General features: G+C 34.6%; 1 pseudogene across 1 annotated transcript in view; it reads left to right on the top strand.

Annotated features, from left to right (window-relative positions):
- The window catches only part of LOC149566169 (RAN GTPase-activating protein 2 pseudogene), a 57277-nt pseudogene extending 53090 nt beyond the window's left edge, over nucleotides 1–4187 (top strand). Inside the window, exon 2 of the transcript XR_016362131.1 lies at nucleotides 3821–4187. The product of XR_016362131.1 is annotated as an RAN GTPase-activating protein 2 pseudogene (transcript). The remainder of the gene's footprint in view (nucleotides 1–3820) is intronic.
- Nucleotides 4188–15173: the final 10986 nt, after the last annotated feature.

The following is a 15173-nucleotide window of genomic DNA, read 5'->3' as shown; positions in this document are numbered from 1 at the left end:
ATTTTAAAATCCTTCTGTCCTTTTTATAATTTCTCAACGAGTTGTTTCTTTTATTTTGAGGACAACCCATTGTATAGAGTCAAAATTCCATATCAAGGTCTCTTTCACTTTGCCGACTCAAAAATTTTAGTTTCTTGTTGTGTCACGTGTGTCTTTGTGTATGTGTTATCCATGTTCTTATTTGTATAATTATATGTTTATCATGTTCTAACCCCATGGCTTTGTGACTTTCATATTCTAACCTTTTTGTCCTGTGTAGATTTTTCATTGTAATACATTTTTTTTTGTAGGCCTTCACCTCGGGGGCATGCTTCCTTAGTTCAAAGAGTTATACTTCCTCTATAGTATCTTTTTAGCATCATGTTTTTATTTATTTATAGTAGATTCCTTTAGTATGCATATTCGTGCTAATTCATAAGCATTCTAAATTGGGAGCAAAATGTATAGTTTAAAATTGTAAACCCCTTCACAATTTAACCTACAATTTCGTAGCCACTTTAGTGTCCATTCCCCTAGCATTTTAGTAGGCTCATTTCAGCCTTGCATCACCTTTTCCCCCTCAAGATGCCCAAGATACTTTTTGAGCAACTATCTTTAAACATCACTTTTGCATGAACCACGCATTTCTCATGTCTCACATCATTTTTTTGAGTGCAATTGGTCTAGACACTAGTTCATTGCATGGATGTTCATATGTTGCTTATGCGTCCTACAACATTTTAATGTTCAAATGTTAGATCTAAGCATTTTGTCACTTGTCACCTACTGATGTCGGTGGAAACGACTTAGAATCGCCCAAAATGACTTGGGGTTTCCTTGATCAAGACACTCAGATTTGGATTGAAAAACCCTTGTTGCCTCTTCTTTCAATTTTTGTCAATTTTTGTAATTGAAATCTTCATTTTCTTTATCTATTATTAGATATCTTCACCAATGTATGTTATGAAATTGGGTCTCAAGGGGACATAGTTTCCTTTTTGTAGGGCCAGATTTATACCATTACACTAGTGTTGCTCGAGGGGAATTGTTAGAATCAGGTCATCCACAAACTATTTTGATTTGATTCAAATTTGAGGACTGACGAAACAACACATATGCATCTATTGTTCATACTTGTCTTCTCAAGGTCCAAATATTCTATTAGTTGGCCATTTTGAAATTCTTGAATCTTTACAATATTCTCATTATGTTAATTGCTAATTGCATCCAAGACTGGTCTGGAGTCTAACTTTCACATAGTACCTCAAAAGCATGCATTTCATCAAGAATTGAGTTTAGTTGACACATACTCATATTTACATCAAAGAAAACTAAACATATCACCTTTGGATTCATAGGTATTGGATTCCAATTCAATTGTTCCAAGGATTTTGCTTTGCCTAGATATCTTTGATATGAGGCATTACCTTACAATCCATCTAATCAATTTTCTTTAGTTTCTCTCTCAATTGTTTATCAATGTCATCATTTGTGACCAAATAGCTTGAATCTCTACTCGCTTGTTCAAATCATATATTGGTGATTTAATCACATCTTTGATTCTTCGAGTCTTAGGATGCCATCTTTCTCTTGTTTGTCTCACGTTCTCAACAACCAAACTTTGTTTAAAATATGATTATGTTAAGTCATAATATCCCTTGTAAGATGCAACCTTGAGGGTGAGAGCATCTACAACTCTTTTCATTAATTCACTTTCCATCAAATCCTTAGGGTTTTGTATTATATTTGGCTTGTTGGTATTAGGAGCTAAGGCCCACATCACTGAAGTCTTATAATGTGGACTACACACAAATCTAAATAATCTTATACCACTTGCTCTTCTAATGTGCACACTAGCTTATCTTGATTGCATCAAAAGATAAAGGAGTAGAAAGGTACTATGCGGGAGCAAAAGAACTCCACTTTCTTTTACTAGTCTCCTACCCTCCTTAGGTGTAATGGTATTAACTTCAGGATTGAATTGACCTAACATTTGTACCCTAGTATTTCACGATCAGAGGTCGGTGCTTTGCTTTGTTCTTCTACAATCAATCTTTGATATTCATCTTTTTTCTATTGAATGACAAAGTCTTTGAACTCTTGCGTCTCCACAAAACTATCATCATCAAGAAACTAGTTACATGCCAATGCTCATATGTTATTGGTGTGATCCTTTGCTATCTCCCAAGTTCCCAAGAGTCATACTTTGAGACATCATAGTGTCTATCGTCCTTGATGTAGATGGTGGATAGCTGGATGAGTGATGAGAAGGGAGGATGGAGCTTCTTGAATTTCAGGTGCAATAACAAACTGAGTCTCTTCTTCAACATTAGTAATCTCCATACCTTTCCATTTGCCCTACTCCTAGTTACTCTTGGCTTTTTAGTAGGAGGCTTCAACTTTCTCTTCTTTGACTTCAAAAATAGTGGGTCTCTTATCCTTATTGACTATCTTCTTTGGAATTAGAGAATCACCATGCTCAAGTAATCCTTGAATCTTGATGAATGGATTTTGCTCTTCTACAAAATATTTGGAAAGTCTAGGTTGTCGACTCTTCTCATTTCCATAGCCGTCATGGTTCTATTCGATCTTCTTCTCTTATACACTTCATCTAGTTGCACAACTTTTGATAACATCCTCAAACAACATGACATATATCACAAGAGGCCTATCTTTCAAAATCTTGATATAGGATATGGAACTTTCTAGATTATAGGCCCTTGGACGTTCAAACCATATCCTATAAGATTGCAAAATTGAATAAATTCTTTCGAGTCTATCCTTGTTTGTGATAGTGAAATGTGCAAACTTGATTCTAGGGGGGAAAATGGAACCCTTGTTCTCATCTCTTAAATATATCTTATCTGTCTCATTGAGTTTCCAACTTCCTTTAGAAAGGTGATTTTTCAAGCAAGCATCTTGGTAGGACATGAGGTTTCACTGGGCTTACATACACTTTGATTGCAGTATATTGGTATAAAGATACCAATCTCCTTGATTATGTGAAATGCCAAGATCGTGATTTCTATTTGTAGGTTTGAGGAAATCTAAAACTCCCTTGGGGATTCTTACCTTTGGCTCACCAAAATTGCCAATAATTTTTCCAACAAAATGCTCTTGGCAGTGTCACATAATCTACATTCCCACAATTTCTGTCCCAGATGTATTTCCAAAACTAGATAGGGGGCATGTCAGAGTTACTATCTTTCATTTCTCATGACGTGCTTTGGCTGCTACCAATTGCTCATGTATTCTCTTAGCAAAAAAGGTAAACCATATACATGAAGGGGATTGCCTTAGCATCATGGCCCAAAATTTCACACAATGTGTTATATATATGTCTTCACAAGATAGTCTTCAAATGTGTCCACTCCAAATACTTTGTTTTACATTCCATCTTCCTCCACATTTATTTGGACCAACTCTCTATTCACATCATCAAGATGTGAATATTCATAAACTCCATCATCATATTTAGAAAAATCAAAATTTACTTCTGCAATCTCTACTATGACAACATGCTTGTTACATCCCTTTCTTGAAGATCTTTTAAACAATTGTAATAATTGTTTCATGGGAAGTATGAAGTTAGTTAATTATAAGGACTATTGATTAATAAAGTTATTATGCATAATTGTGAGGATTAATGATTAATGAAGCTAGTTTGTTTGACTTTGAGGATTACTAATTAAATGATGTTTTTTCCAGAAATTAATATTTTGTGACAAATAATATTGTATACTAATGACTTGATGATAATCTAGATGATTATGTTAGTTTAAATGTTACTGTGAAAAAAAGCTGAGTATGGCTAATTCCTTCTTATGTTATTGGTTATCAGAAAAAATTACCCTTGCAAAGAGAGGAAGAGTATCATCAGAGATAGAAGGTGCATACATACGGTGAGGGGTTAGACATCTGAGCAGGAACTCATAGCTAAGCATCTTGGTTGTAAAGTCACTAGGTCAGAGTGGTTAGCCATAGTCTCCTTTGGTCATATGCAATGTTCCCGTCATAAAATAAAATAAATAATAAAATTTGTATTTTGGGTCCCAATTGATTTATGTATATCTTGGGCCCATCTTTTATTTTGGTCATAGGTGTTTGTTGCTGTGTTGGCACTTTTTGTGCACCTCCAAAGTTTTCCTCCGATGGGGTATTAATGACTAACATGTAGGATGTTTTTGGCATATATCTTGATTTGTTTATTTGTATTGCAAATTCTTGTGTGAGTTCTTTGTTCGCAATTTTAGAAGTGAAAGATCTTCCCTATTTGGCTAATCCTAGTTACCTATTCTGCTTGTTTGCTCCATGTTCGGATCTGACAAATTTGAGGTATTGTTATTCGAACATTTCGACTAGTATTTTAGCGATACCTAGTTCCCATCTGTCACTTGATCATCGAAAACTATATGTTCGAGTAGTGATTAATGCATATCAATGATAACAGTGGATTGTAACTTCAAATCTATTAGAAATGTTAAACACAATATAGGCCACACCATCTGTTTGCCTTTTAGGCCATATGGTCCATTTTGCGCCATAGGTGGATTGCCAACATCACACCCTTGCCACTTCCTTGTATGCTGCAACATTTCACCGTACAACAAACCTAGACTACGAACCATTCACTTCGACCACAACTAATTGGAGAGTTTGGGATGCAGTGACTCTAATCGAGAGCTCCTCAACCATGCTTCATTAAGCCCGAGGCCCTACTATTCCATGGCATTAGAGACACATCTCTAATCCTTGTATGTTGCTACATTTCACCATACAACAAACCTAGAGTACGAATCCTTCACTTTGACCACAACTGATTGTATGCTAAAGTGCTAGATGCTCCACCAGTTCGTATGCCACCACTATATTCATTCTCCTACAACTTGTACGACATCCTTAGCAATCAAACAACCATTCCATCCTTACCCTACGATCAAGTCTTGTATGACCAACACAGTGATACTATACTAGCATCTCAACACCATAGACCAAGCAGATACTGTGTGGTCTGATCTACGCAGTTTCAAGGAGGCCCCCAAAATTGCATGCACTAAGATTACTCTGCTTCATAGTACCATACCTAGCAAGGGACATTACATCATGGTGGGTTGTCATTTCATTATCCTCGACCTTATTAAAGAATTAATAACTTCAGTTTATAAGAATGTCTCTTAGGATCTCACTCAATCGATTTAATAGAATAACCTATATAAGCATGAATATATAAAACCTGGCTAGCTCATTGAATTGAACAGAAATATTTATCATTATATTATCTTACGCTAGTAATTCTTTGGCAAGTCTATTATCATTCTATGGGTGGCGATGATAATTCCTCCTTGCCACCTAGGTGACATTGAGTTACGCTTATTGCCATTGCTCTTGCTAGTAGAAGAGTTCCCATATAGCGTTTGACCTTCATGCTAGTTGATTCTACTTGGCAATTTTGGATCTCACGGAAACACAAAGCTACCTCTATTAGGGGAAATTCATCACTTCAGCAATTGCTTTTACAAAAATACTACTAAATCTGAATTGAAATGAAAAAATATAAAATCTTTGAGCTACCAATAATTGAGGGGATCTTTGAGGCATTCCTTTGTTTCTATCCTTAAGTTTCAGCTTTTAAATCGAGTTCTTACTCAGCTCAGTAAGTTTCTCAACTCATTAAGTGAATTGAGTGAGTGCGTCTTCATCGTAAATTCATATCCATGATGGTATATCATTATTGTGTTTTCTGTGGAACTTAATTTCATAGCATTCAATCATATTGACTGATCTATTTGTAGTGCATTCATCATAAGAAATATATTTATTGTGCATTGAAGTTCATTATTATTGTTCAGATCAAACGAACTATGTTCTCATCATTATTGATCATACAGAAGGATCATAAATGCAATGCATTCAAAATGCCATGATCATTACGTTGAGAGAATTCTAATCTCTGTGCAAAGAATTGACATTCTTTTCATATTTCTGTGATATTGAATGCTCATATTAGCAGTGCTGTTAGATCATCCATATCAATCATTTGAACAAGAGCATCCATTTTGCTTTTCCATTTTGCTTTTGGAGTAAAAGAATTATAAGATTGTGTGTCAAAGAAATATCTTCTGGAGGAACCATATACTGTTATTCTCACTATTATGTACATTGAAGAATCTATGACATTCTGAGTATTGAATGCCGCATGGCATCAGCATTTCATTATCGGCATGCAAAGATAGATTACTGATTAAATTGAATCTTGAATGGGATACAAACTAGGGTGTAAAGTCATTTGCTGATGTGTAAAGGAATATAATCTTAGAGTGATGGACATACTAAAGAGAACTTTACCGATCTTAAGCCTGCATATATATTCTAACTTATTCCAAATATCTCAGGTCTTTATGCAATGAGAATGTATCCATGTACAACCAATTGGGTTTGAGGAATCCACTAGTCTAACACTTGAATCTCTTAAATAGTCAACGATCTGAACTTACTCAGAACATTTAGTCTGCTTAATATCTAAGTCATTAATGTTAATCAAGTCTACTACGCGTACTATGGTCTAACATCATGAAATTAATATTAAATATTTCTTTCTATATCAACTATTGTAGCCCAGGTATGGTTTCCCATATAATCTGACATTGAATATGAGAATGAAATTAGTTGAAAACATTGTGATACATTGAATCCAATCTACTTCAGCAGACATACTCTATGTCAAATAGGATAATGATAAGTTGGTAACCCTTGGCATGCATAACTATAATGACTCTGCTTTTCAAATATGATTTTGTGTATCTTTATGAATCCATTCATTATTAGGAACTCTGTAATCTGATGTGAATCTGTAATTCTGTTACTAAGCAGTATATCATTTGTGAATTCTACCATTTTGATATGGATTTAATATCTTCTTGAAACTGATTTTCTGATATGTATTTGTGTATCCTTATGAAACTGCACCTCAGATATGAATTCAAATATCATTTAGTATTGAGCATATCAATCATAAATCTGTATAATATAACAGTTAAAACCATTCTTGGAATACATTGTGGTCATATCACACAGTCTTGTAACATCAGGCACCATCTATATTTGCTTGAGGATTTTCCCATCGAAGGATTTGCCCATCTGTGGAGTAACACGTAATCATTAATAATCTGCACTGATAGATTTGACAATCAATAGCGTTGTAAAACTCATGAATGATGAATGATCCTTTGTTTGGGCAAACCAAAATCCTTATATGAAAATGATGGCATGTCGACAATAAGAGTTTTAGACCATCTTTCTTGTATTACTAGATCAAACCTGAACAATTTAAAATGTAGCAACATTTGGGAAGGGTTCCATTTCTTACCCTGGAAAGGATTATAGAATAAAGAAAATAAACTCAATCATATTTAAGTGAATTATAATGGCTGAGAACTGTTGGGAAGGGACTCAACTTAGTTTGGTCATGAACCATAATGGACCATAGGTGTTTGGAATATTCTAGCGAGTCACCATTCTTAAGGTCTTTGCACCCCTATTGCTGAGTTGGATGGTAAGTCCTATTAAGGTCAGGGAAGATTGAATGAATCTTATGGGATCAATATTCGAGTATGGTGGTGATACTAACAATGCGAAGTACAGTGGTTGCATTAATAAAACCTTGACCAAGGTGGTCCTACATAATGGTGTAGTAAGCGTCAATTACTTGAACCAGTAGTACGTGTGGGGGAAGATTGAATGAGTCTTAGGGGATTGATATACAAGTATGGTGTTGATACTAACAACATGAACTACAGTGCTCATGTTAATAAAACATTGAACAAAGTGGTGCTATGCAATGGTGTAGTAACCGTCAGTTACTTGAACTTGCAGTGCATGTCTAGTCAAGAAGGACATTCTCATAGGAAAGGAAGTCTATAGGGCATAATCCGCTAGGGCAGTTGTGGGTACCAAACACCCAGTCGTCGATGATAATAAAGTTTGATCCCATTTCTGCACGTCTTGCGGAAGGCCAGGCTACTTTTGAAAGGAAGTTGTGCAGTAGACCAAAATTTCAATGGTTGGGAGGTAAAATTTCTGATGATGCTCTCCCTTTTCTAGATAACAATCACGAGCACTTGTAGAAAGAAAAAAAAAAAAAAAAGATGCTTTCACCTCTCGGTTTTTGGATTTATGCATTGATAGTTAATTCAGTTAAGATTTCCTTATGGATTAAACTGTAATTGATTTTTAGTTAATTTATTTTACATGTGAGGTAGCGAAATGAATATATTGTATTATCTGTTACTTGCAGTTCGTTAAAATGAACTTGACTGTTATCATGTTCATGTGAAAATGAAATAGTTATCTTTTGTTAATACTGGTTAGAAGAAATTTTTATTTCCTATGAATTATTCACTACTTGATATTGTTACTTGGTAGGTTAGGTTTAGAATGTTATGATCCTCTTCCTCACTATTGGGTGCAGATTCTTTGACCATGTCCATTACAACACTTTTATTCTCAAAGTTTTTGCTTAATCTAATCATCCCCTTTGCCTTCTTGATCTCATCCTTAATCAATGCATTCTGTTCATCGGGTTCTGTATCAAATATAGGGCCTTCATAGACTAATACATCCTCAATTGCAATGTCTCCAATTGTTACAATCTCACCCATTTCCTTTTTAGTGTCACATGCTTGACATTCTATTGCATCTTTTATCTCTCCTCCAATCAAAACATTATTAGAAAAAAAATACTTCTCCAAGGCATCTGCTCGAGACTTTATATTAAGACTTGTTGAATTTCCCAAATCGTTGCAAATGTACTAGCATTGCCTATTTGGTATGTGTTTTCTAAATGCAACAATCACTTACATTTATATTGAGTATAAGCCATAAATAGACATGTCCCTTCATAGGACATGTCTATTCATTAATCAGATAATTAATATAATAACAAATAAGTGTGTGTGTGTGTGTGTGTATAATTTTCTCATACAACAATAACCTTATATCTCAAATATAAAGAACACATATATAATAGGTTTATTTGATTGAAGCTATCAAACATCAACACTCCTTAGCTTAGAAGGATAACCCCATAAGAATAAATATTACTTCAATGTAATATTACAAATAACAAATTTAAGGATATCTCATTTGATATCTCAGAAGATTTCCACCATTTGTTATCACATTTGTTATCATGAGTATTGGCCTTCCAGAATATCAACACACGATATTCACCAAGGACTCAAAAGGTTTTGATATTACATCTGATATCAAGAGTATTGGTCTCTCGGAATATCAATAATATTCACCAAGTACTCAAAAGGTTTTGATATCAAGAATATCGGCCTCCGAGAATATCAATGATATTTACCAGGTACTCAAAATAAGGATTGATATCACATCTGATATCAAGAGTATTGGCCTCCTAGAATATCAATGATATTCACCAAGTACCCTTTGAGTAATGGCCTCCTAGAATGTTGAGGTGCAAGACATTCACCATATACTCATCTTGTTTGATCTCATAATACGAGATATTGTAAGATTGTCACCTTACAAAAACTTTTGCAAATACAAGTGACATCATTTGGAAGTCGTCACTTTCTCATGATGTACACAGGGGGTAGGCCCATTAAAATCTAGTCATGAGGTATATTCATGAATCACGACCCTCTTGACTGCTACAATTTATTGATCATTGGAGAATCCATCTCACATGGCTACTCCCTCTAAATCAATATGACCGAGATTAACGAAGGTTGACTGAATCACGTCCTCTATTTTCTCCCTCTCTTTCAAGATTTCCTCTAATGAAATGTCAGGTCCCCTCTAAATCTCAATCTCCCTCTTCCTGCAGTAACATTCTTGAAGGAAAAGATCAAGGCAAATGCTTGAATAGAATATTAATATTAATTAGAATGTTAGTAATTTTAATGCATGCTTATTACTAACATAAATAATTATAACATCTCTCTTTATTTTATATTTTCAATAATAGACAGTTTCATTATATATATATATATATATATATATATATATATATATATATATATATATATAATTATAATCTCATATTTATAAATAAGACATATCTTCTTTGACCAATGATTGATGCCTCTAACACCTTATAATCACGCCTATGTCCACTTATTATATTATCCGACTTGTTATTCAATTATAACTGAATTTGTATGGGATATCACACCCATCTCTAGTTATTTACAAATTGATAATTTGTCCTCATTATTCAATTGAACTCCTCTTTCTTTTACTGTCATTCCTTCCAATTTGTATAGTTTGAGCTTCTTTGACCTAGTGAAATGAGCGAGAATTGCTTGCTCAACTAAGAGTCCAAGCATGATCCACATGGCCGGCCACAATTTTTCAAGTACGACTACTCCCATTTTGAGCATCACATTATCAAGCTTGTAGTGGACTTTACACTTGCACCATGAGGGTTGGCCAACACACAAAGAGGGTCTCTTTATTTTTAGTTGACAACATTCCTTGAGTGCACCCCTATTTATCATTTTTGAGATCGTAGGTGTAGACATTCAACACCAACCCCAAGCTCGATCTGTAGTGACTGTCTCCAATAATTGATCAATGCTTTTCATGATTGAGCATTCATTCTTATCGACATTGGCAACATCATTGTGATCCGTCATTCCAAAATCTAGATCCTATTGCTATGTGAGTTTCGTTTGACACTCATTCTTTGTTGCTATGATCAGACTTGAAATTTCTTCCCCCATGGCCCCATTTCGTAGACTTGGTGATCAAGAGCGATTGGTGTTAGAAATCATCAACCATAATGTTCAACTCTCCATCGTAGGAGAAGGGTTCCTTCTCTCTTGCTTCCACTATTAATCATCCATACAATCTTGCCATGCGCTGCAGACTGTAGCAACCTTGATAGAAGTACGTCCTTGGAATTGAAGGTGTAATATTTTCTTCCAATATTAAGTCCTTGAAATTTCAGGATGTTCATGGTGGATCATGTGCCCATTCTATGCAAATTCCACTTTTGGATTGGCGTCCAGTGCCTGTTCCATGAGAAGATGGACTTTGCACATCAATCTACCAAGCATCAGCAAGCCCAACCTCCTCATCCACGTGCTTCGAGTTGATGTTGCTTCTCGATCTGAGACTTTTATGGATTTTGCTAACCGATTTCGCACTCAATGATTCCACTTGTGCACGAGACAAAGAGCAGTGAGACACAAGTAGACTCCGATCCAATTGTACCTATGATATATATATTCTTTTTAGTTATTTAGACAACTCCCTGAGCAAATCTCCACCCGCATATGCAAAGAGAGAATTTATTTCATCCCATTATATCTATCAATTTCTGACTTTTTTGTTTCATGGAAATATTGATTGATATTTGTTTCATTGCTCATTATTTATTGTCACAATTTTATATGATTTGCATATCTACATCTGTAACTTGGCTCTGATATCGTGTTGATTTTTCTAGATTGTTGTAAATGTACTAAGCACTGCCTATTTGGTATGTGTTTTCTAAATGCAACAATCACTTACATTTATATTGAGTAAAAGCCATGAATAGACATGTCTACTCATTAATCAAATAGTTTATATATATATAAATTTTTTCTTATATAACAATAACCTTATATGTCAAATATAAAGAACACATATATAATAGGTTTATCTGACTGAAGCTATCGGACATCAACAAAACTTCTCGTGAACAAATCTCTTAGCTTGCCACTCTTCCTATAACAGAATTCTTACAGTTCATGCACCTCTCAAAACCCCCTTTATCTACTTTAACATAGTGGAGGATATTTGCACACTTTCCACTCATTTTTATCTCTGCCAGAGGATGGTAGATACAAATCCTCTTTCATGCCTACAAATACAAGATTTCTTTATGCCAGCTACAAACATATCCTCTCAAAATCCTCTTTTCTCTCTGAAGAAAACCCCAGTAATCAACAATGTGCAGTTTCATTTGATGCAAATAAAGATAGAGGATAAGCTGACTACATTGTCATCATAAATTCCTTTTAAATGACCAAACAAACTGAAATTTTATTTCTTCATATGGACAAATCATACAAATACTTAGTCACAAAAACCTCTCTTATTAGTAATTAACTATTAAAATTTACAAGAAATGAATTCAAATCTACATCTCCGTAATGTAAATTTATTGCCCTGTTAATTTTAGAGATCACACACTTCACTTCAATTCTGTTTCTATTTGCAATGCCCACACCTTCATTCTATCAAAGCTCTTTTCTGCACATTCTTTGCTGCTCCTACTCTTATGGCAAATTCCATCATTTATTCTGCAATCAAAACTGATTTAAATTTCTCTGTTAGCATGTGAGAGCCCAATTATGTGTACCTTCCACAATGTAATTCATTTCATCTATATTTCCCTGCTACACCTTCATGCCACTCTTTTTATCCATTCCTCTCTTTTCCTCAAATGTTTTCAGCTAGGTGATTCTCTTTCCTTATTCTCTTGTTCACTCTACTTTCCTTGTATTTTCTTTGCACATGTTTTCTTATTCCCACACTTGTTGTGTTATCCTTTTATTCTTTTTTCTCTATTGTTAAATTTTCCTTTTTCATCTTTCTTGTTCTCAGTCAATACTTCTTTACTCTGCCCTCCTCTCTTTTTGTCTACACATTCTTCCATATCTTCCATTTGTATTTATCATATGCAAAACACTTTTGTAAGGTCATGATGATCTCAAAGAACTTGATTTGAGTACAAACATTATAATGTAATTCCCCTATTTTCATGAGCATCATAGTTTGAGGGATTGGCCTATTATTGTGTCCCTCATAAGCTAATTATTGTAAATAGAGAGTCTTTTGAGGCATAGGCTTGGTTAATGGAGGTTGTAATATTCCTCAGAATCTAGTATGTTCCTGTTTAGTCTTCGTCTGGCTTAGGTTGGACTTTGTTTGGGCTCAATGTCATATAATTGCTATTTATAGTAAGTTTGAGGTTGATAGAGATGAAATTTTCTATTTTTAGTAAGGCAGTAACATAGACAAAGGATGCAGTGGTTGACTGCTTGGTTTGGAGGGCTCATCAAAATAATGAGTATTTCATGAGTTATTAATATTTTAATGACCTTTAATGATGTTTACTTATTTAAGTTATATTATGAAGTTATAAATTGATTTTATAATAAAGTGGGGGACATGTTGAGGGTAATAATCATTGATTAAAAGTGTGCTTTATTAATGATGTATTATAAAGTCAACTCATATTATAAAAGCAAATATCAAAATCATTAAAGAGCGTTGCTAATGAAGATTCATGGGAAAAATATTGTAAAAGAGCCTTGGAGAGAACTGAAAAAATGCTATTGTGCATTTGAGAATTTGGTTTTTTGTGTGTTGAGTTTGGAACCAGGGATTTCAAAATCCAAGAACCCTGAGAATTGGTTATTCTCAGCATTCCAAGACTTTGAATTGATTTAAAATGACCAGTGAGTTGTGCCAATGATAATCTCATCCAGAGATTATGAATGTGTTTAATTTGGTGATCGAATTATGAAGAGGATTTAGAGTTTTCATCTCAGATATAGTGGCTAGTCAGAGGTTTATTAATTTATTGCAGATCACAACATTATTGAGAGGCTACATTTGGGGTTTGGAGGCAGCTTATTTAGAGGCTGCGATATTAAATGAATGGTCTGTGTTTGCAAAGGGGAAGGCATGTTTTCTTTAAGGGTGCCATCATTGTGTGTTTCAAGCATTAATATCAGAGAATTCCACATTTCTAGAGGCCTGTGTCTTCTCTTGGAGAAATATAACTGAGCAAACAAATTTCAGGTTGCCAGGCTTTCTAAATTGTGTAGCTTAGTAGTTTTAAATTACAATATTTTCAAATAGGACAATTCTAAACAGTCGTAATCAAAAGAAAGAGTTATATGGTTGCACAATTGTTTGTTAAAATGTCTTTCCTGTAGCCATTCATTGCAGTTCACAATGAATTCTTGGTATACATACCACGTGTTTGTGAAAGTGACAGTTGGCTGTAGGTGCACATTTTACATGTAGAATTTCTTATATATGCATTTGAAAAGACCCAAAGAAGTCCCATTTGCACCTAATTTCTTGCTAAGATTTAATTTGTAAGCATTTGAATGTAATTTGGAAACCATTTGAAGCAATCAAAAATTAACCTGAATACATATAACAACAAATTAGAGGTTTCATGACTAGTGTTTGGCAATATTCCTTGAGCCTTAAATCAGCAAGTGAAGGGCAACTTAGCAAAGGGATATTACATACCAATAGAATTGGAGCAAATGTTGCCGTAGAAACTGTTGCAAACAAGGCTGATTTCATTCTACTTAATATTGATGGGGATTTCATTTCTGAGGAAGGACTTGAGACTGTCAAAGATGTGCTGAGAAAAGGTACCAAGGGTTTTTCCATGCTTGTATGTCTTGAAGAAAATGATAAAGAGGGTGGGGGTGAGGATGAAGAAAATGAAGATAACGAGGATGGGGATGGAGAGGGAAGTAGTGATGATGACACATAGTTAGAGGAGAAACTTGAGAGTTTGAAAGCATAATATTCCACGGAGATCTTTTGTGTAAGCATATGCGTTTAGACTATTTGGTTATATTGGTCCCTTGAAGGTGAACTTTCACAAATCTGGCAGCCACAGGTAAATCTGTTAAAGAATTAATTCACCATTGGCTTTACACAGGTAAGTCCATTCTCATTTTATTGATTAGTGATTAGGAACAAGCTTCACCTTAATCTGAATATTTGAGGTCTGGGTTCCCAACACTGTAATTGTTGACTGTCATGCCTTTGTGTCCTGTTTTTTAAGTTTGCATTGTTGAACTTGTAGCATCTGTCGGATATCTAATATCTGATTATTGCTCAGAAGGAACAATATATACTCTCTCTCTCTCTCTCTCTCTCTCACACACACACACACACACACACACACATATCTATATATATAGAAAGTATTATAATTGACTATACAAGATGATTCGATCTGTTTCAATCCCTGTTATGATGCAGCGATCATACTGTGATAACATCACAGTCTGTGTGAATCATGTATGTGATTCTGTTACTCAGCATTCTCCCACTGTTGTGGGTTATTTTGTTATGTTATCATTATTCTATTCACTGACTGAGATCGGGTGTTTATGAAATATCAGACGCCGTTCATGATC

The sequence above is a fragment of the Cupressus sempervirens genome, chromosome 3 (genome assembly GCF_028749045.1).
Source record: "Cupressus sempervirens isolate cs-2001-9-10 chromosome 3, ASM2874904v1, whole genome shotgun sequence".
NCBI classification, from domain to species: domain Eukaryota; kingdom Viridiplantae; phylum Streptophyta; class Pinopsida; order Cupressales; family Cupressaceae; genus Cupressus; species Cupressus sempervirens.
This window is presented reverse-complemented; position numbering and strand designations above follow the sequence as displayed.